This window comes from Schistocerca piceifrons, chromosome 10 (assembly GCF_021461385.2).
Source record: "Schistocerca piceifrons isolate TAMUIC-IGC-003096 chromosome 10, iqSchPice1.1, whole genome shotgun sequence".
Classification (NCBI taxonomy): Eukaryota; Metazoa; Arthropoda; class Insecta; order Orthoptera; family Acrididae; genus Schistocerca; species Schistocerca piceifrons.
The window spans coordinates 115,210,062-115,232,164 of NC_060147.1; positions in this window are offsets into that span (position 1 = coordinate 115,210,062).

The window sequence follows — 22,103 nt, forward strand, 5'->3', positions numbered from 1 at the left end:
ACTCCACTCCTGACGTCCGTGGCACAACAACATGCCGAATGGACCGCTCAGGATTAGCGATACGTTCTCTTCACCAATGAGTGTCGCATGTGTCTTCAACCCGACAATTGTCGGAGACATGTTTGGAGGCAACCCGGTCAGGCTGAACGCCTTAGACACGCTGTCCAGCGAGTGCAGCATGGTGGAGATTCCCTGTTGTTTTGGGGTGGCGTTATGTGGGCCCGACGTACGCCATTGGTGGTCATAGAAGGCGCCGTAGCGGCTGTAGAATACGTAAATGCAATCTTCCGACCGATAGTGCAACCATATCGGCAGCATATTGGCGAGTCATTCGTCTTCATGGACGAAAATTTGCGCCCCCATTGTGCACATCTTGTGAATGACTTCCTTCAGGATAACGAGGTCGCTCGACTAGAGTGGCCAGCATGTCCTCCAGACATGAAGCCTATCGAACATAGATGGGATAGATTGAAAAGCGTTGTTTAAGGACAACGCGACCCACCAACTACTCTGAGGGATCTACGCTGAATCGCCGTTGAGGAGTGGGACAATCTGGACCAACAGTGCCTTGATGAACTTTTGGATGGTATGCCACGACGAATACAGGCATGCATCTATGCAAGAGGACGTGCTACTGGGCATTAGAAGTACCAGTGTGTACAGCAATCTGGACCACCACCTCTGAGGGTCTTGCTGTATGGTGGTACAACATGCAATGTATGGTTGTCATGAGCAATAAAAAGGGCGGAAATGAGGTTTATATTGATTTCTATTCGAATTTTCTGCACAGGTTCCGGAACTCTCGGTACCGAGGTGATGCAAAACTTTTTTTGATGTGTGCATTTCCATGAACGCGTGGTGTCCGTTCCTTAGGACATGACCGAAAGCATTCATATAACTGTTTCGCCTCGATGGACAATGAACCCACAACCTTCAGTGCAGAGGCACTTTTACGTTCGACCTCCAGTAGAATCTAAAATTAGGACGCTTGGAGGACATGGAGGGGGACTGGACATGGGTGGCACTAAGTGGGAATGTGAATCGGCAGACAGCGTGCCGAGATAGTTTGCAAATTTGAGATAAACAATGTGTCTGGGTGGCGCAGTGGGTTCGGGTTCCGTTTTGGCACATATTTTCCTTGGTCGCCACTGATTCCGCACTAAGTCCAGTTGCAGCTGATATCATTAGTCCCTTGCCTTCACTATCTTTTCTTCCCCATCCCACTTGAATTTACATAACCAATGTACACTCCTGGAAATGGAAAAAAGAACACATTGACACCGGTGTGTCAGACCCACCATACTTGCTCCGGACACTGCGAGAGGGCTGTACAAGCAATGATCACACGCACGGCACAGCGGACACACCAGGAACCGCGGTGTTGGTCGTCGAATGGCGCTAGCTGCGCAGCATTTGTGCACCGCCGCCGTCAGTGTCAGCCAGTTTGCCGTGGCATACGGAGCTCCATCGCAGTCTTTAACACTGGTAGCATACCGCGACAGCGTGGACGTGAACCGTATGTGCAGTTGACGGACTTTGAGCGAGGGCGTATAGTGGGCATGCGGGAGGCCGGGTGGACGTACCGCCGAATTGCTCAACACGTGGGGCGTGAGGTCTCCACAGTACATCGATGTTGTCGCCAGTGGTCGGCGGAAGGTGCACGTGCCCGTCGACCTGGGACCGGACCGCAGCGACGCACGGATGCACGCCAAGACCGTAGGATCCTACGCAGTGCCGTAGGGGACCGCACCGCCACTTCCCAGCAAATTAGGGACACTGTTGCTCCTGGGGTATCGGCGAGGACCATTCGCAACCGTCTCCATGAAGCTGGGCTACGGTCCCGCACACCGTTAGGCCGTCTTCCGCTCACGCCCCAACATCGTGCAGCCCGCCTCCAGTGGTGTCGCGACAGGCGTGAATGGAGGGACGAATGGAGACGTGTCGTCTTCAGCGATGAGAGTCGCTTCTGCCTTGGTGCCAATGATGGTCGTATGCGTGTTTGGCGCCGTGCAGGTGAGCGCCACAATCAGGACTGCATACGACCGAGGCACACAGGGCCAACACCCGGCATCATGGTGTGGGGAGCGATCTCCTACACTGGCCGTACACCACTGGTGATCGTCGAGGGGACACTGAATAGTGCACGGTACATCCAAACCGTCATCGAACCCATCGTTCTACCATTCCTAGACCGGCAAGGGAACTTGCTGTTCCAACAGGACAATGCACGTCCGCATGTATCCCGTGCCACCCAACGTGCTCTAGAAGGTGTAAGTCAACTACCCTGGCCAGCAAGATCTCCGGATCTGTCCCCCATTGAGCATGTTTGGGACTGGATGAAGCGTCGTCTCACGCGGTCTGCACGTCCAGCACGAACGCTGGTCCAACTGAGGCGCCAGGTGGAAATGGCATGGCAAGCCGTTCCACAGGACTACATCCAGCATCTCTAGGATCGTCTCCATGGGAGAATAGCAGCCTGCATTGCTGCGAAAGGTGGATATACACTGTACTAGTGCCGACATTGTGCATGCTCTGTTGCCTGTGTCTATGTGCCTGTGGTTCTGTCAGTGTGATCATGTGATGTATCTGACCCCAGGAATGTGTCAATAAAGTTTCCCCTTCCTGGGACAATGAATTCACGGCGTTCTTATTTCAATTTCCAGGAGTGTATTTCTTGCTTCAACATACATTTGGTGAAAAGATCATGAAGGTAAAATTAGAGAGATCAGTGCTAACATGGAGGCTGATCAGCAATCGTTCTTCCCATGAAACATTCATGACTGAAACAGCAAGGAGCCAGTGGTGCATACAGTACCCTCCACCACACTCTGTAAGGCTGCTTGTGGAGTATAGATGTAGATTTAGATGGGTCCACAACAATTTCCTTCTTTTTCCTATCCTAACATGAACTTTTCCTACAGCGCTAATGACCTATACATCGATGGAGCATTAAACAATAATCTTCCTTTCTGGCATTCCTTCTGAATGTTGCAATTGGGGTGCGTACCAAAATATACAAATAAGATGTGGCTCTTGTGATGACAACAGAAATGGTACCAAACTTGTGCCTTGTGGAACTTCAAAGCTCGTTATATCTAGTAACTTCGACTTCCTTCTCACGGATACCTTGCAGCAGCGACTACAATAAGGAAGGAACTCTGCGAAGAAAATAAAGCAAGTCATCCGTAGACAAATCAGATTGCCAAAAATACGGAAGGGAATAAGCGAGCAAACTTTAGCGCGTGCCTCTAATTGGCGGAAACTCGGTACGGGCAGCCCCGCCGAGCTAATTAATAATAATAATTAATAAGGAACTCTCTGTCGGGGCTCGCACCAGCGGGTAATTTAATGGCGGAGCGAATACTGTCGGAGAAAGACCTAGTCTTCTGTGTAGGAAGGCTTACTCCTTTGCCATTCGAATTGGCTCACACCCCTTGCCCCCTGCCACCCCCACTGTTTGCGCGGCAGAACAGGAGGAGATGGGGAATGTCGTTGTCACAAAGTAGACTTCACTGGCCTTGATTCCGAACGAAGGAGTTTATGCAGAACGTGTGATTTCTTACGTAAGTCTTGTAACTCTTGGTGAAACGCTAATGGGTGGACCGCGAAAATAAGAGCACTGCTGTTTTAGATATGTGTGAATAACTATAACATTGCCACCTCAAACACAATGAAGTAAGAGGAGATGAAACTGACGGGCAGTGAAAATGAACCACATTTAAAAAACAGCTGGGCTCGTAACTTACACAAATCTTACATCTGCATGTACAAATATACATTGAAAGGGCAAAGAAATGGTACATTGCCTAATACCGTTCAGGGTTCCAGCGAGTACGCAGAAGTGCCGCGAAACGACGTGGCATGGACTCGACTAGTGCCTGAAGTAGTGCTGGAGGGAACTGACACCATGAATTCCGTAGGGGTGTCTATAAATCCGTAAGAGTACCCAGATATGCTAAATAATGTTCATGTCTAGGACGTTTTGTGGCCAGTGGAAGTGTTTAATCTCAGAAGGGTGTTCCTGGAGTCATTCTGCAGCAATTATGGAAGTGTGGGGTATCGCATTGTCCAGCTAGAATTGCCCAAAAATGGTTCAAATGGCTCTGAGCACTATGGGACTTAACATCTGAGGTCACCAGTCCCCTAAAACTCAGGACTACTTAAACTTAACAAACCTAAGGACATCACACACATCGATGCCCGCGGCAGGATCGTACCTGCAACCGTAGCGGTCGTGCGGTTCCAGACTGAAGCGCCTAGAACCGCTCGGTCACACAAGCCGGCTTAGAATTGCCCAAGTCCGACGGAATGCACAAAGGAAATGATTGGATGCAGGTGGTCAGACAGGACGCTTAGGTACATATCCAGTCGTATCAGGGGTCGCATATCACTCCAACTGAGCACGCTCCACACCGTTACAGAGCCTCCACCAGCTTGAACAGTCCGCTGCTGACGTACAGGGCCCAAGGATTCACGAGGTTGTCTCCATACCCGTACACGTCCATCCGCTCGATAAAATTTGAAACGAGACTCGTCCAACCAGGCAAAATGTTTCCAGTCATGCAACTGTCCAATGTCGGTGTTTACGGTCCCAGGCGAGGCGCAAAGCTTGTGTTGCTTAGTCATCAAGGGTACACGAGTGGGCCTTTGGCTCCGTAAGCTCATATCGATGATGTTTCGTTGAATCGTTCGCACGCTGGCGTTTGCTGATGGCTCAGCATTGAAATTTACGGATGCGTTGCACTTCTGTCACGTTGAACGATTCTCTTCAGTTGTCGTTGGTACCGTTCTTGCAGAATCTTTTTCTGGTCGCAGCATTGTTGGAGATTTGATGTTTTACCGCATTCCTGATATTCACGGTACACTCGTGATATGGTCGTACGGGAAAATAGCCACTTCATAGCTACGTTGGAGATGCTGTGTCCCATCACTCGTGCGCCGAATATAACACCATGTTCAAACTTGAATCTTGATAACCTGCTATTGTAGCAGCAGTAACCGATGGAACAAAAAATGATTCAAATGGCTCTAAGCACCATGCGACTTAACTTATGGGGTCATGAGTCGCCTAGAACTTAGAACTAATTAAACCTAACTAACCTAAGGACATCACACACATCCATGCCCGAGGCAAGATTCGAACCCGCGACCGTAGCGGTCGCTCGACTCCAGACTGCAGCGCCTAGAACCGCACGGCCACTCCGGCCGGCCCGATGTAACAACTGCGCCAGACACTTGTTGTCTTGTATGGGCGTTGCCCACAGCAGCATCGTATTGTACCTCTTTGCATATCTCTGTACTTGAATACATAAGCCTTTGGCGCTTCAGTTTAGTGCGCAACTCACTGTACAGTGCATGGCGGAGGGCACATCGCACCAGTATAATCGATTTTCTCTCTTGTTAAATTCGCCTATTGAGCAGGGGAAATTCTTGTTGATATGTTTCCCTTTTATACATACACTCCTGGAAATTGAAATAAGAACACCGTGAATTCATTGTCTCAGGAAGGGGAAACTTTATTGACACATTCCTGGGGTCAGATACATCACATGATCACACTGACAGAACCACAGGCACATAGACACAGGCAACAGAGCATGCACAATGTCGGCACTAGTACAGTGTATATCCACCTTTCGCAGCGATGCAGGCTGCTATTCTCCCATGGAGACGATCGTAGAGATGCTGGATGTAGTCCTGTGGAACGGCTTGCCATGCCATTTCCACCTGGCGCCTCAGTTGGACCAGCGTTCGTGCTGGACGTGCAGACCGCGTGAGACGACACTTCATCCAGTCCCAAACATGCTCAATGGGGGACAGATCCGGAGATCTTGCTGGCCAGGGTAGTTGACTTACACCTTCTAGAGCACGTTGGGTGGCACGGGATACATGCGGACGTGCATTGTCCTGTTGGAACAGCAAGTTCCCTTGCCGGTCTAGGAATGGTAGAACGATGGGTTCGATGACGGTTTGGATGTACCGTGCACTATTCAGTGTCCCCTCGACGATCACCAGTGGTGTACGGCCAGTGTAGGAGATCGCTCCCCACACCATGATGCCGGGTGTTGGCCCTGTGTGCCTCGGTCGTATGCAGTCCTGATTGTGGCGCTCACCTGCACGGCGCCAAACACGCATACGACCATCATTGGCACCGAGGCAGAAGCGACTCTCATCGCTGAAGACGACACGTCTCCATTCGTCCCTCCATTCACGCCTGTCGCGACACCACTGGAGGCGGGCTGCACGATGTTGGGGCGTGAGCGGAAGACGGCCTAACGGTGTGCGGGACCGTAGCCCAGCTTCATGGAGACGGTTGCGAATGGTCCTCGCCGATACCCCAGGAGCAACAGTGTCCCTAATTTGCTGGGAAGTGGCGGTGCGGTCCCCTACGGCACTGCGTAGGATCCTACGGTCTTGGCGTGCATCCGTGCGTCGCTGCGGTCCGGTCCCAGGTCGACGGGCACGTGCACCTTCCGCCGACCACTGGCGACAACATCGATGTACTGTGGAGACCTCACGCCCCACGTGTTGAGCAATTCGGCGGTACGTCCACCCGGCCTCCCGCATGCCCACTATACGCCCTCGCTCAAAGTCCGTCAACTGCACATACGGTTCACGTCCACGCTGTCGCGGCATGCTACCAGTGTTAAAGACTGCGCTGGAGCTCCGTATGCCACGGCAAACTGGGTGACACAGACGGCGGCGGTGCACAAATGCTGCGCAGCTAGCGCCATTCGACGGCCAACACCGCGGTTCCTGGTGTGTCCGCTGTGCCGTGCGTGTGATCATTGCTTGTACAGCCCTCTCGCAGTGTCCGGAGCAAGTATGGTGGGTCTGACACACCGGTGTCAATGTGTTCTTTTTTCCATTTCCAGGAGTGTATTACTCTCACAATTAAATTCCCCATCCTCCCCGATCCCCGATTCTTTACAGAATCGAACTCTAATGCTCTGGAATATGTATCTACGTTTAGCAGTCTTACGGGTGTGTACGTACAGACAGACTTTTGGCCGTGAGCCACTAATGGTTGTGGTGGTAGATAGCCATTGTTTTCATGCTGTTAGTAACAGAGTTTGGTCGCGGTGCGTGACAGTGGGTGAACGTGGCGAGAAGTAATCAGCGAAATACGGATCAATAAATACCTTTAGGAAAAGCAATATACCCTGTCAGTTCGGAACGTTGCTGTACTTGGGAAAATGCGTTTGTTTCATTTGTCCGACATAAAACGACGCTTGCGCGGTTTCGACATTCTGACTGTAATAGCGGCGTGTAATATCAAATAAATCAGTTTTTAATATCTCTAGAAGTTTTCGTCAATCACACTTTACCGACGATCAACATAGACACAAAGATAAAAAATGCAGACTGACTCAAACATAAAATTACTCGTAACTAACAAATGTATTCATTTGTTAGTTACGAGTATACTACAGTGATTTCGGATAAGCATTTCGCTTATTCTTCGTGAGTATAATCCTTGTCGTACTTTAGCACGTTTTCGTCAGTCACTTCGCTTATTCTTCTTCTGCATTATTTGTTAGTTACGAGTATACTACAGTGATTTCGGATAAGCATTTCGCTTATTCTTCGTGAGTATAATCCTTGTCGTACTTTAGCACGTTTTCGTCAGTCACTTCCCTTATTCTTCTTCTGCATTATTCTTCGCGAGAATAGACCTTATCATACTTTCGTTAGTTGAGATATCTGCCAACCACAGTCATCCACATCCAATCACCACAGTGTGGATTAAAAACGTTGAGGACTCTATCACCATTATACTGAATCGTGAGTGAAACAATAAAAACATTTTCACATATACGGTAAAGTTCATAACTCATATATTATTTAGCTTTACCTAAGCTCCATATTTCGCGTATTTCTGACCGCCAGACTTACCCACTATTACGCACAGCGACGAAACTGCCTAAAGAATAACTGCATTCATAATATCCTTGATGAGATATATACAGGGTGAGTCACCTAACATTACCGCTGGGTATATTTCGTAAACCACATCAAATACTGACGAATCGATTCCACAGACCGAACGTGAGGAGAGGGGCTAGTGTAACTGGTTAATACAAACCATAAAAAATGCACGTAAGTATGTTTTTTAACACAAACCTACGTTTTTTTAAATGGAACCCCGTTAGTTTTGTTAGCACATCTGATCATATAAACAAATACGTAATCAGTGCCGTTTGTTGCATTGTAAAATGTTAATTACATTCGGAGATATTGTAACCTAAAGTTGACGCTTGAGTACCACTCCTCCGCTGTTCGATCGTGTGTATCGGAGGGCACCGAATTACGTAGGGATCCAAAGAGAACGGTGATGGACCTTAGGTACAGAAGAGACTGGAACAGCACATTACGTCAACATGCTAACACCTTTTTATTGGTCTTTTTCACTGACGCACATATATATTACCATGAGGGGTGAGGTACACGTACACACGTGGTTTCAGTTTTCAATTACGGAGTGGAGTAGAGTGTGTCCCGACATGTCAGGCCAATAGATGTTCAATGTGATAGCCATCATTTGCTGCACACAATTGCAGTCACTGGCGTAATGAATGTCGTACACGCCGCAGTACATCTGGTGTAATGTCGCCGCAGGCTGCCACAATACGTTGTTTCATATCCTCTGGGGTTGTAGGCACATCACGGTACACTCGGTACATAACGGCCACCACATTGAACATCTATTGGCCTGACATGTCGGGACACACTCTATTCCACTCCGTAACTGAAAACGGAAACCACGTGTGTACGTGTACCTCACCCCTCATGGTAATGTACATGTGCGTCAGTGAAAAAGACCCATAAAAATGTGTTAGCATGTGTACGTAATGTGCTGTTCCAGTCTCTTCTGTACCTAAGGTCCAACACCGTTCCCTTTGGATCCCTACCTAATTCGGTGCCCTCCGATACACACGATCGAACAGCGGCGGAGTGGTACTCAAGCGTCAACTTTAGGTTACAATATCTGCGGATGTAATTAACATTTTACAATGCAACAAACGGCACTGATTACGTATTTGTTTATATGTTCAGATGTGCTAACAAAACTAACGGGGTTCCATTTAAAAAAACGTAGGTTTGTGTTAAAAAACATACTTCCGTGCAATTTTTTATGGTTTGTATTAACCAATTACACTAGCCCCTCTCCTCACGTTCGGTCTGTGGAATCGATTCGTCAGTATTTGATGTGGTTTACGAAATATACCCAGCGGTAACGTTAGGTGACTCACCCTGTATACTGATTGGCCAGAACATTATGACCACCTACCTAATAGGCCGTATGTCTACATCAGGCGCGGATGACAGCAGTGACGTGATGTGGCATGGAAGCAATGAGGCCTTGATAGGTTGATGGAGGAAGCTGGCACCACATTTTCACACACAAGTACCTCTCTCTTTCCGATCACTATCCTGACTTGCGCGGTCTGCTGTTAGGGTTAACCAACCGGATCTGGCGTGATAATTTGAAGGGCAGGCCGCATGCCCTTCCTGATGCCACCCCATACCCCCACAGGACGGAATGTGTGTACCCCAACTGTCTGCGTCTAGTGTAGTCCATGGAACAGTGCGAACGTGGGTCAAATGTTTGCGAGTCGTGCAACTGAGGCGGAGCGTGGGGACCAGCCCGGTATTCACCCAGTGGGATGTGGAAAACCACCTAAAAACCACATCCACGCTGGCCGGCACACCGGCCCTTGTCGTTAGCCTGCCGAGCGTATTCGATCCAGGGCTGGCGCGCCTACCCGAGTGACGAAGCAGGGCGTTAGCGCATTTGGCTATCCTGACGGGTGTTTCACACACAAGTACCTAACTCCCACAAATTCCAGAGAGGAGGGCGTTAAGCTCTGACACCATGTTCAATCACATCCCAGATGCATTGGATCTGTGGGGCTATAACATTAACTGGAATTCACCACTGTGTTCTTCGAACCACTCCACCACACTCCTGGCCTTGTGACATGGCGCATTATCTTGTTGAAAAATGCCATTGCCATCGGTAAACATTGTCGCCATGAAAGGGTGTACATGGCCTGCAACCAGTGTACGATACTCCTTGGCCCTCAGGATGCCTTGCACGAGCTTCTCTGCACCCACGGATGCCCACGTGAATGTTTCCAAGAGCATAATGGAGACGCAGCCAGCTTGTCTCCGTTCTGCAGTACAGGTGTCGAGTAGCTGTTGACAGTTGATTATTGGAGAGACAACATCACATTTACAGGCCGTCTGCGTAAACCAGTTATGTTGGCCACTGATGCATCATGCGTATGGATGACGTTCACCTCTTTAGCATCACCTAAGGCCTGAAGATGGTACAGGTGAAGCGCCGAAACTGGTAGCCATACAATAGATGACTTCATAAGGACGGCTGTAGGTGGTTCATTTTCTTACAACAGTGAACGACCGTAGTCCAATAGATCTCCAATCACAAGGATGGATATACAAAAACAGTGGTCTTAGCCCACTGTTGCCAACACAGAAATTGAGTTGATTGTGAGGTTTCGTTCCTTGTGATTATAGTGAAGTGAACCGGCACCCTTAAGAAGTAGTAGGAGACGCTTTACTAGTTCCTTGGTAGAAGTTAATTCGGTAACATTTTTGTTTACACAAAAGACGATGACGGAAGCACAGGAAATCACAGAAACAACAGTACCAAGAAAAATTTTGCGACCAGTTAAAGAGCAAAGACAATACAGGAACGTAATATTAATCAGTTTTTTTATAATTATGTTTAATTTTTAATGAACCATAGATCATAGGCCATTTAAAATCGTTGCTTATATTCTCAATTCTTTTGAAAACGAAATTCACTTTTTGACTGCCGTTAGCATCGATTAGACGAAAGACTACATGAAAGGCGCCATCGCAATAATGAAAGTATTCGTATAATTCTAAGAAGGCGTGTGTGAAATAATTCTGATACAAAGATAAAAAAATATTAAAAGATAACCAGATAAAAACGGCGTTTGGTGTGAGTCAGGGAGATAGTCTCTCCCTGCTAATCTTTAACTGCGTTGTAAGAAAAGTCTTAAGGGAGTGGAGGATGTCATTAGGGGGAATCCAAATCAATGAGGGACAGCCTACAAATAGACTGTCTTGTGTTCGCAGACGATCTAGCTAACAGGCATTAGACAGATAGAATTCCTGAACGAGCAAACTGGAAAAGCAGGTTTACAGGTCTCGTTCGAGGAAAACCAAATTCAAGACAAATCTTACGGCAGGCCACAAAATAACAAAAACTAAATATGAAAAAATTGAGAGAACTAACGATTTAGAATGTCTCTTAGTAATTGAATACGATATTTCCTGTAAAAAAAGCCGTTAAAGCAAGCGTTAATAAGACGAGAACAGCTTACTATCTCAGAAAGGATGTTTAGAATAAGAAATCAGTATACCTCAATGCTAAATTTAGACACTGCTGTACAGTAATTCGTCTTGAAGCACTTTATCCGACAGAATTTTTAAACAAAAAGGCGATGACGGGAGCACTGGAAATCACAGAAACAAAAGTACCAAGAAAAAGTTTGGGACCAGTTAAAGAGCAAAGACAATACAGGAGACGTGATATTAGTGAATTTTTTTATACATATTGAAAAATTTTTAGACATGATTCGGAAAATGAGTTGTTTTCTCTACCCACATCCAAAGGAGGAATCCCGTCAGACTGACAGAAATAGTTCACGCACTCCCGTAAATTAAAATTCGACAACAAAGGGTGCAAAGAAATTGTACCCATAGCGCTGTAGACAATGGCTCTCAGGTTGATGCCGTGTTTCTCAACCCAGGAAGGAATTGGACACCGTCGGTTACGGCCGTTTAGTGAAGAAAATATGAGCTTACTGGTTATCGAGGTAGAGTTCAGAGCCGGACGCAGTGGCCGAGCGCTTCTAGGCGCTTCAGTCTGGAACTGCGCGGCTGCTACGGTCGCAGGTTCGAATCCTGCCTCGGGCATGGATGTGTGTGATATCCTTGGGTTAGTTAGGTTTAAGTAGTTCTAAGTTCTAGGGGAATGATGACCTCAGATGTTTAAGTCCCATAGTGCTCAGAGCCATTTGAAGCATTTAGATTTCCGACTTCCTTGTAGATAGAACTCAACACGCCGCTCTTAACAGAACAAAATCGACAGACGTGAAGATGATTTCCGGAGTACCCGAAGGAAGTCTGACAGGACCACTATTGTTTACAATTTATATAAATGTTGTAGTGAAAGGCGTCGGATGTTCTTTAAGACTGTTCGCAGATGATACTGTTATCGATAAGAAAGGAGCGACGCCAGAATACAGTTTCGGTTTGCGGAATGATATGCAGAGGATTGGTGGATGAGTGGTACAGGCTCTGGAAGGTGATCCTGAACGTAAACAAATCTAACATGTTGCGCATACATAGGAAAAGGTAGCCACTACTCTACAGCTACACTAATGGTGACAAATTGCTGGAAACAGCGTCTACCATAAAATATGTAGGAATAGCTATCCAGGGGGATCTTAAATGGAATGACCACATAGAAGAAATGGCAGGAAGAGCAGATGCCAGACTGAGATTCATAGGAAGAATCTCGAGGAGATGTAACTCATCCACGAAGGAAGTGGCTTACAATGCGCTTGTTCTACCGATTCTTGAGGATTGTTCATCAATGTGGGATCGTTATCAGGTAGGACTTACAGAAAGAGATAGAGAAGCTCCAACGAAGAGCGGCGCGTTTCGTCACGGGATCGCTTAGTCGGCGCGATAGCGTTACAGATATGCTCAACAAACCCATGTGGCAGAGGCTACAAGAGGGGCGTTCAGCATCACTGAGAGGTTTGCTATTGAAATTTCGAGAGAGCACTTTCCGCGAAGAGTCGCACAACGTATTACTTCCTCCCACTAATGCCTCGCGTAAAGACCACAACGAGAAAATCTGATAATTTAGAGCTAATACTGATGCTTATCGACAGTAATTCTTCCCACTCGCCATTCACGAGTGGAAGAGAGTGGGGGTAGGGGGGGGGGGGGGGCATCAGTTAGTGGTACCAAACGTACTCTCCGCCACACACCATTAGGTGGCTAGCGGAGTATGATGTCGATGGGAGATAGTGGAATCCCGAATTACTCCACAAGATGTTGTGGAACGACTGCCACTCAGAAAGAAATCGCGGGATTCCAAAGGGGTTTCCATGAGGAACCAAAGAAAAAAGGAACATGGAGGAATAATGAGAGATCCGCGGAAGACAAGATACTAGAAACGTGCTGGCCAGTGATTCATATATAAGGGACGGAAAGGAACATTTGATGTTGCATAAAATTGTTTAATTCGTATTTTGAAGTTTTTGTCCACAGACGATCGTATCAGCCTCCGTGTGTGAACTGAACTTTCATAATGCTCGGGAAGAACCCGCGCTCTGATACAGTCGAAACCTGTCAGGCTGATAGAAAGGTGAAAATTAAGGGACTCCTATTTTGGCTTAGGTGCCAAAAAGCAATAACTTCCGAGAAAGTGACAGTCAAAGTTCCCGCGTGACTCCATCTGGCTAACTGCGCGGCGTAAAACCAGGTGCGTGGGCAGCGCAATGGCTAAAAGTACAGATTCTAAATTTTGTGCTCCATGTTGAAATCCAGTAATACGACCTTTTTTTTCTTCTGTTGTCGCGGAAGTACGTGTCATCATTACTATTTGAGACCTCGTGAAATACGATGGAATTAATGACAAAGGAAATAAAGACTAGCTTAGCGCCAGTTTGCTTTTCTCGTGTAGACAGTAAGGCCTGCAGAGAATTTTTAAAATTTCAATTAAATCAAATTTTTGTTGTTCGCGAATTAAAACACCTTCTAAGCCTTTCACGCTAAATAAGCCCATATAAGCATGGTCTTTTTCGAATGTACTTCTGACCAAGAAGTGATGCTGGTACCTGGAGTCAAAAGTTATTGTTGATCATACCTTTCGCGTTCTTGTGGAGATATTTCCACTGCAGCTTTCATCCACTAACAAATATTTCTTTGTAGCTAGCCGAGAAGGGAAATATTAATATTCATAAATTTAGCTTTAAATTTTTTTTAATGTAACGAAATATTTTCTTAAAAATGTTCATACCCTATTGCACTCGCTTAGGGTTTGAATTTCTAGAAACACTGAGGCACGTATTTTTTCATCTCTTACCGAGAAGCCAAACACAAGTTTTCACTGAATTAGCGTTAAAAATGTGTTCGCAATGAAAAATACCCAGAAAAGCTTTCATCGCCTATTTCACCCCCCTACAGGTTGAATTTCCAGAAACAGTGAAATCTTTTCTAGAATAACACCACAGAAATACAACATTATTTAAGTAACAAATATAATGCTCAGACCAAGAAAGAATTGAAAAATTGTAATGCAATTTCCACCGAACAAGCCAAATATCATGCATTGTAATGAATCTACATACACCAACTTTACAAGCACTATCAAAGGTACACACACACACACACACACACACACACACACACACACACACACACAGAGAGAGAGAGAGAGAGAGAGAGAGAGAGAGAGAGAGAGAGAGAGAGAGAGAGAGAGAGAGAGAGATGGATTTGTGGTGATACAGTTTATTTCAATAACACTTGAAATACACTACTGGCCATTAAAATTGCTACACCAAGAAGACATACAGATGATAAACGGGTATTCATTGGACAAATATATTATACTAGAACTGACATGTGATTACGTTTTCACGCAATTTGGGTGCATAGACCCTGAGAAATCAGTACTCAGAACAACCACGTCTGGCTGTAATAACGGCCTTGATACGCCTGGGCATTGAGTCAAACAGATCTTGGATGGCGTGTAGAGGTACAGCTGTCCATGCAGCTTCAACACGATACCACATTTCATCAAGAGTAGTGACTGGCGTATTGTGACGAGCCAGTTGCTCGGCCATCATTGACCAGACGTTTTTAATTGGTGACAGATCTGGAGAATGTGTTGCCCGGGGCAGCAGTCGAACATTTTTTATATCCAGAAAAGCCCGTTCAGGACCTGCAACATGCAGTCGTGCATTATCCTGCTGAAATGTAGGGTTTCGCAGGGATCGAATGAAGGGTAGAACCACGGGTCGTAACACATCTGAAATGTAACGCCCGCTGTTCAAAGTGCCGTCAATGCGAACAAGAGGCGACAGAGCCGTGTAACCAATGGCACCCCACGCCATCACGCGGGGTGATACGCCAGTATGGCGATGACGAATACACGCTTCCAATGTGCGTTCACCGCGATGTCACCAAACACGGATGCGAACATTATGATGCTGTAAACGCAACTTGAATTCATCCGAAAAAATGACGTTTTGCCATTCGTGCACCCAGGTTCGTCGTTGAGTACACCATCGCAGGCGCTACTGTCTGTGATGCAGCGTCAAGGGTAACCGCAGCCACGGTCTCCGAGCTGATAGTCCATGCTGCTACAAACGTCGTCGAACTGTTCGTACAGACGGTTGTTGTCTTTCAGACGTCCCTATCTGTTGACTCAGGGATCGAGACGTGGCTGCACGATCCGTTACAGCCATGCGGATAAGATGCCTGTCATCTCGACTGCTAGTGATACGAGGCCGTTGGGATCCAGCACGGCGTTCCGTATTACCCTCCTGAACCCACTGATTCCGTATTCTACTAACAGTCACTGGATCTCGACCAACGCGTCAGAAATGTCGCGATACGATAAACCGCAATCGCGAAGGCTACGATCCGACCTTTATCAAAGTCGGAAACGTGATGGTACGCATTTCTCGTCCTTACACGAGGCATCACAACAACGTTTCACCAGGCAACGCCGGTCAACTGCTGTTTGTGTATCAGAAATCGGTTGGAAACTTTCCTCATGTCAGCACGTTGTAGGTGTCGCCAACGGCGCGAACCTTGTGTGAATGCTCTGAAAAGCTAATCATTTGCATATCAGAACATCATCTTCCTGTCGGTTATATTTCGCGTCTGTAGCACGTCATCTTCGTGGTGTAGCAATTTTAATGGCCAGTAGTGTACTTCTGTGTTTGTCAATAATTCCATTGTATTTCACGTCACTAAAATGTTGACGTGACATACTCCCGCGACAGTAAGAGTAAAACAAAATATAAGACGGGATTTGATCACGTGATGCAAGGGGTCCGAACTCTGTTCTTAGCCGCCGCGCTACCAACTCACTTTGTTTAACGATTCACAAGTGGACCGACGAAGTCGCGTCGAAATTTTGGCTGTCATTTGCCCAAAAACTACTGAGCGTTAGCACCTAAGCCGAAACAGGTGTCCACTTATTTTCGTCCTCCTTATACTATGCCAAGTTTCGACATTAGAGAGAGACCTATGGCGGATTACGCTTGTAAGTATGAAACAAAAACATTTAAAAGAAGACGAGATAAAAAAAGAAGTGAGAAGAGGAACTGAGGAGTGATATAAAACGTGGGGCAGACACAGCACGTAACGATTGCGAGACCAGTGTGTTCCACAAGCATCAATATGCGGCCCACTCATAAATATCGGAATATCTGTTTTCCCGCTGCTTGCCCCGCAAGTTACAGCGAACCTCGCCCTCTCAACCCCGGAGTTCCTCGTGCAAGCACAGTCTGCAGCGTATATTGTATTCCGCACTGCGGTCTCATTCGTGAAAGCAGCGACACGGAACAAACTCAGAGCGCCTGTAAAAGTGTGCTATCAAATAACGACGACGCGACTGTACATTCGTATGTGGGGCTACCGTATTCTCATCTCATGAACTGTAATAATACACACAGTAGGGAGTGGGGCGATAAGGCTTCTGAAAACACAGCACTGTCTTCGTGCCGGAAAATACTCTTGCAGTGGTAGGAATATGTTTGTACTTGTAGGAATATTCAAGAGTAATGCGCGCGAAGTGGGTATCTCGGGAAATGGAATACTTAATGCGGGGAGAGAAGCTTTTAGTGAAGCCTTTACTCTGAAAACAAACGGGATGATTCATTTCTCGAGCGAGTAAAGGCAAACGCTCCGCGGTGGGTTCATTTAGAGCCCTAACACCCGCATTTCTTCTCGCAAAGCATTCGCAAGTGCAATAGGAAAGGCGGCAATGGAACTGGTACACAACTACACTCCAGCACACACCATGCGATAGCATGTGCAGTGTAGATGTAGATAGACGAACGAGCTAATTAAAAAATGGCAGCGACCTAGCGTCTTTAACACGGAGGTAACCAGCTTGAAAAACTAGAAATTCCCGAAATAGCCACAGAATTTGGCCACCAAGACAAGAGATTTGAAACTCTAAGCCTACGAGGCAACTGCGAGGGTGGTTTGAAAAGTTCTCGGAGCGTAATAGAAAAAATTACTTACATCACTCAAACTTTATTTTTCAATGTAGTCTCCTTGTAGATTAATGGACTTGGTCCAGCGATGTTCCAATGTCTTGATCGCATCTCAAAAATGAATTTCCTCCAGGCCTGCAAAATACTTGTAAACTCTGGCTATCAATTCTTCGTTTGAGGTGAATCTTCGTCCACCAAGAAAAATTTTCAGTTTTGGGAAGGAATGGAAGTCTAACGTGGCCATATGAGATAAGGCGGGTGTGGCAACAATTCATACCTTAGAGAGTGTAATTTTGCCATGGGGATTGCACGTGTGTGCGGGCGCCCATTGTCTCGATGGAATATGCCTTTCCTCCTTGCTAAACCTGGCCTTTTTTTCGCGTATCTTTTGTTGCAATTCGTCCAGGAAGTTGGCATAGTATTCTCCAGTAATTGTTTGCCCAGTGGGTGGAGAATTTACAAACAGAATACCCTTCGCATCCCAGAACACTGATCTTTCCCACTGAAGGAATTGTCTTTGCTTTCTTTGGTGGGGGAGAATCAGCATATTTTCAATGCTTTGACTGTTGTTTCGTCTCTAAGGTATAGGAGTGCACCCAAGTTTCATTTGTGGTCACAAAACGGCGCAAAAAATCTTGATCGTTTCTCCTGAAACGGGCCAAACATTGTTCTGATATGTCCATTCCCATGCGTTTTTGATCTTATCTTGCAGATAATTTTTCATTTCTAATTCTTCAGTTAAAATGTGATATACCCTTTCAGATGACATCTGGCAGTTTCACATACTTTCAATCGCCGATCCTTCATGACTATTTTGCGCACTTTTGCAATCATTTCTGGAGTAGTGACACATCTTGGCCGACCACTGCGTGGATCATCATCTAAGCTCTCCCGACCAAATTTGAATTGATTTGTCCACTTGGCAACTGTTGAATATGAAAGAACAGAGTCCCCCAGAGTATTTTGGAAATCGGCATGAATGTCCTTTGCTTTCATAACTTTCTTCACGAAGTACTTAATCACTGCTCGAATCTTCCATCTTTGCAAGTGACTACGCGGGAACAACAATAGAGCCACGTCACCGCCACAGCTCTCTTCCAAGAGCAATGACGTGGCACGTGTTTACAGGCAATGAATATCACGTGAACAACTCTTTGCGAGAACGCTGACCTCTCGTGGTGATTCTGAGAACTTTTCAAATCACCCTCATATATTGCTAAACGGCTAAATTGGTGCATGGCCCCAGTTGTAGGTTTCATATCTAACGGCTTCCAGACGTAACAAAAATGTAATTTTCGCTATCTATACAGATAAAAATGTGAGTGTTCGTTTGTTCAGAATCGTGTATCGCCAAAAGTTCTTCGCGGATTGCTTTGAAATTTTTACACAACATTGAATTTTAATATGGGTTTGTTTTTGGGTACATAATTCTATAATATATGATGTATAATATATGTACATGTAACTATTTGATTTTTCACAACATTTCCCTATTCTTAAATATTACATACATTTAAAAAATAGGCAAATTAAAACAGGCGCCCATACCAATGGAACAATGTGTCAAAATTTCAAACCAGTCGGTCAAAAACTTTCGAAGACTTGTGATAAGGAACATTTACAGGTAATATATAAGTACAAACGTAAATGTTCGTTTCTTCAAAATCTCAAATCTTCTAAAGTTCTTCATGGATTGCTTTCAAATTTTGATGCAACGTTGCATTGGAATACTCAAATGTTTTTACATTTCTACTGAAACGCCATCTGGTGTATATGTAATATATACAAAATAAAAGTAAAAATGTAAATGTCGGTTTGCTCAAAATCGTTAATCTCCGAAAGTTCTTGCCTTGAAATTTTTACACAGCACTGAATTCTAACATGGGCATGTTTTTAGGTACCTAATACCTTAATGTATCTATATTTTAATACATATAATATATGAATACATATATGTAATGTATAAATGGAAAACATTTTTACTAAAAATTGCAGAATATACCTTTCTGATTTACTACAAACTTTTATTGAAGAAATGTGTGGTTAGATAAAAGAAATTATGCAGATAGTTAAAGAAGACGAAATTTTAATTGTGATGGGCGACTGGAATTCTATAGGGGGTACAGGAAGAGAAGGAAAAATAGTTGGTGAATGTGGACTTGGGGGAAAGGAATGAAAGAGGAAGGTGCCTAATAGAATTTTGTACAGATCATAATTTAATAATCGTTAACGCTTGTTTTAAGTATCATAAAAGAAGTTTGTATTTGTGGAAGAGGCCTGGAGAACTGGAAGGTTTCAGATTCATTATATAATGGTCAGACAGGGTTTTAGGAACCAGATTTAAAAGTCTAAGACATTTCAGTGGACTCAAGGCGTAGTAGGAATCCTTGGATAGCATCGTACTGAATTTCAGTGATGGAAGGGGAAAATTTAAAAATGCAGCAAAGGAAGCAGGTGAAAGGGTTACAAACATTTAAAAAAATTAGATCGACAAGAAGCTAAGCAGGAATGGCTAGAGGACAAATGTAAGGATTTAGAAGCATATTTCACTAGGGGAAAGATACATACTGCCCTCAGGAAAATCAAAGAGGCCTTTGGAGAAGAGAGGAACAGCTGTGTGAATATTAAGGGCTGAGATTAAAAACCAGTCCTAGGCAAAGGCGGAAATCTGAAAGATGGAAGGAGTGTATAGAGGGTCATACAAGGGAGATGAACTTGAAGGCAATATTATAGAAAGGGAAGTGAACGTAGATGAAGAAGAAACAGGAGTTATGATACTGCGAGAATACTTTGTCAGAGCTCTGTAAGATCTAAGTCGAAGCAAGGCCCCAGGGGTAGACGATACGCCGTCAGTTCTACTGATAACCTTGGGAGAGCCAGTCGTGACAAAACTCTTCCATCTGGTGAGCAACACGCACCAGACAGGTGAAATATCCTCAGACTTCACGAAGAATGTAATAATTCCAATTCCAAAGAATGCAGTTGCTGACAGGTGTGAAAATTACCGAATTATCAGATTAATAAGCCATGATTGCAGAATTCTAACATGAATTTTTACATGAGAAAAAAAGTAGTGGAAGCTGACCTAGCGGAAGATCGGTTTGGATTCCAGAGAAATGTAGGAACACGTGAGACACCACTGACCCTTCGACTTAGAAGACAGGTTAAAGAAGGAGAAACCTACGTTTAAAGCATTTGTGGACTTAGAGAAGCTTTTGACAATGTTGACTGGAATGGTGTCTTTGAAATTCTGAGGGTAGCATGGGTAAAATACTGGGAGCTAAAGGCCACTTAGAACTTTTACAGAACCTAGACGGCTGTTGTAAGAGTCGAGGCGTATGAAAGGGAATCAGTGGTTGAGAAGGGAATGAGACAGCGTTGTAGCCTATCCCCAATGTTATTCAATTTGTACATTGAACAATCAGTAAATGAAACAAAAAATTGGTATAGGAATTAAAGTTCAGGGTGAAGAAATAAAGCCTTCACAATGTAATGCTGTCAGAGACAGCAAAAGAGTAGGAAGAGTTGTTGAACGGAATGGACAGTGTCTTAAAAGGAAAAATAAGATGGACATCAACAAAACCAAAACAAAGATAATGGAATGTAGTCAAATTAATTCAGGGGGTGCTCAAGGAATCAGTTTAGGAAACGAGACACTCAAAATCGTGGATGAGTTTTGCTATTTGGGCAGCAAAATAACTGATGATGGCTGAAGTGGAGAGGATATAAAATGTAGACTGGCAACGGCAAGAAAAGCGTTCCTGAAGAAGAGAAATTTAACATGGAATATAGATGTGTCAGGAAGACTTTTCTGAAAGTATTCATATGGGATGTAGCCATGTATGGAAGTGAAATATAGACTATAAAAGTTTAGAAAAGAAGAGAATAGAAGCTTTTGAAATGTGGCGCTACAGAAGAGTCCTGAAGATTAAATGGGTAGAGCATGCAACTAAGGACGAGGTACAGAATTGAATTGGGGAGAAAAGAAATTTGTGGCAAAATCTGACTAGTAGAAAGGATCGGTTGGTAGGACACATTCTGAGATGACAAGGGATCACCAGATCGCTATTGGAGACGGGGGTTAAAATCGTAGAGGGAGATCAATTGTTGGCAGATTCAGAAGGATGTAGGTTGCAGTAGTTATTTGGAGATGAAGAGACTTGAACAAAGTAGCAGCATGGAGAGCTGCATCAAACCAATCTTCGGACTGAAGAGCACAAAAACCGTGATAAATGTTTAGATTCGTAATATATACAGGGTGTATATAAAGTCCGGGAACACTTACAAGTATTTATTGGACAAGAACCAAACCTTGTACAGATATCATACATATGTCATTTTGAAGAGAAACCCTGAAAGTTTTTTATGTATACCGCCATAGCGTAGTTTGATAATTTGCCTATAGTCAGAGCTAGCCGCAAACATGGCGTGTTCAGTTGCAGAGCGAGCTTTCTGTGTATTAGAGAAAAACAAATGTGCTATAGCTGTTCAACGGATGTTTAGAACAAAGTATGGCGTGAAGCCACCAACTAGGAAGGTCATTTACCACTGGCACAACAAATTCGTTACGACGGGTTGCTTGTGCCCAGCAAAGGGAAACGGACATCCCAGTGTCAGTGAAGTGAATGTACGAGATATATTAATAAGGAGTCGAAAGCAATCGGTGTGTCGTGTATCCTGTGAACTCAAAATGGCTCCAATGACAGTGTGGAAAGTCCTGCGACATTGAAATTGGAGCTAGTGCAAGAACTCAACGACGACGATAAAAACAAGCGTTTCGAGTTTTGTGCGCAGTTG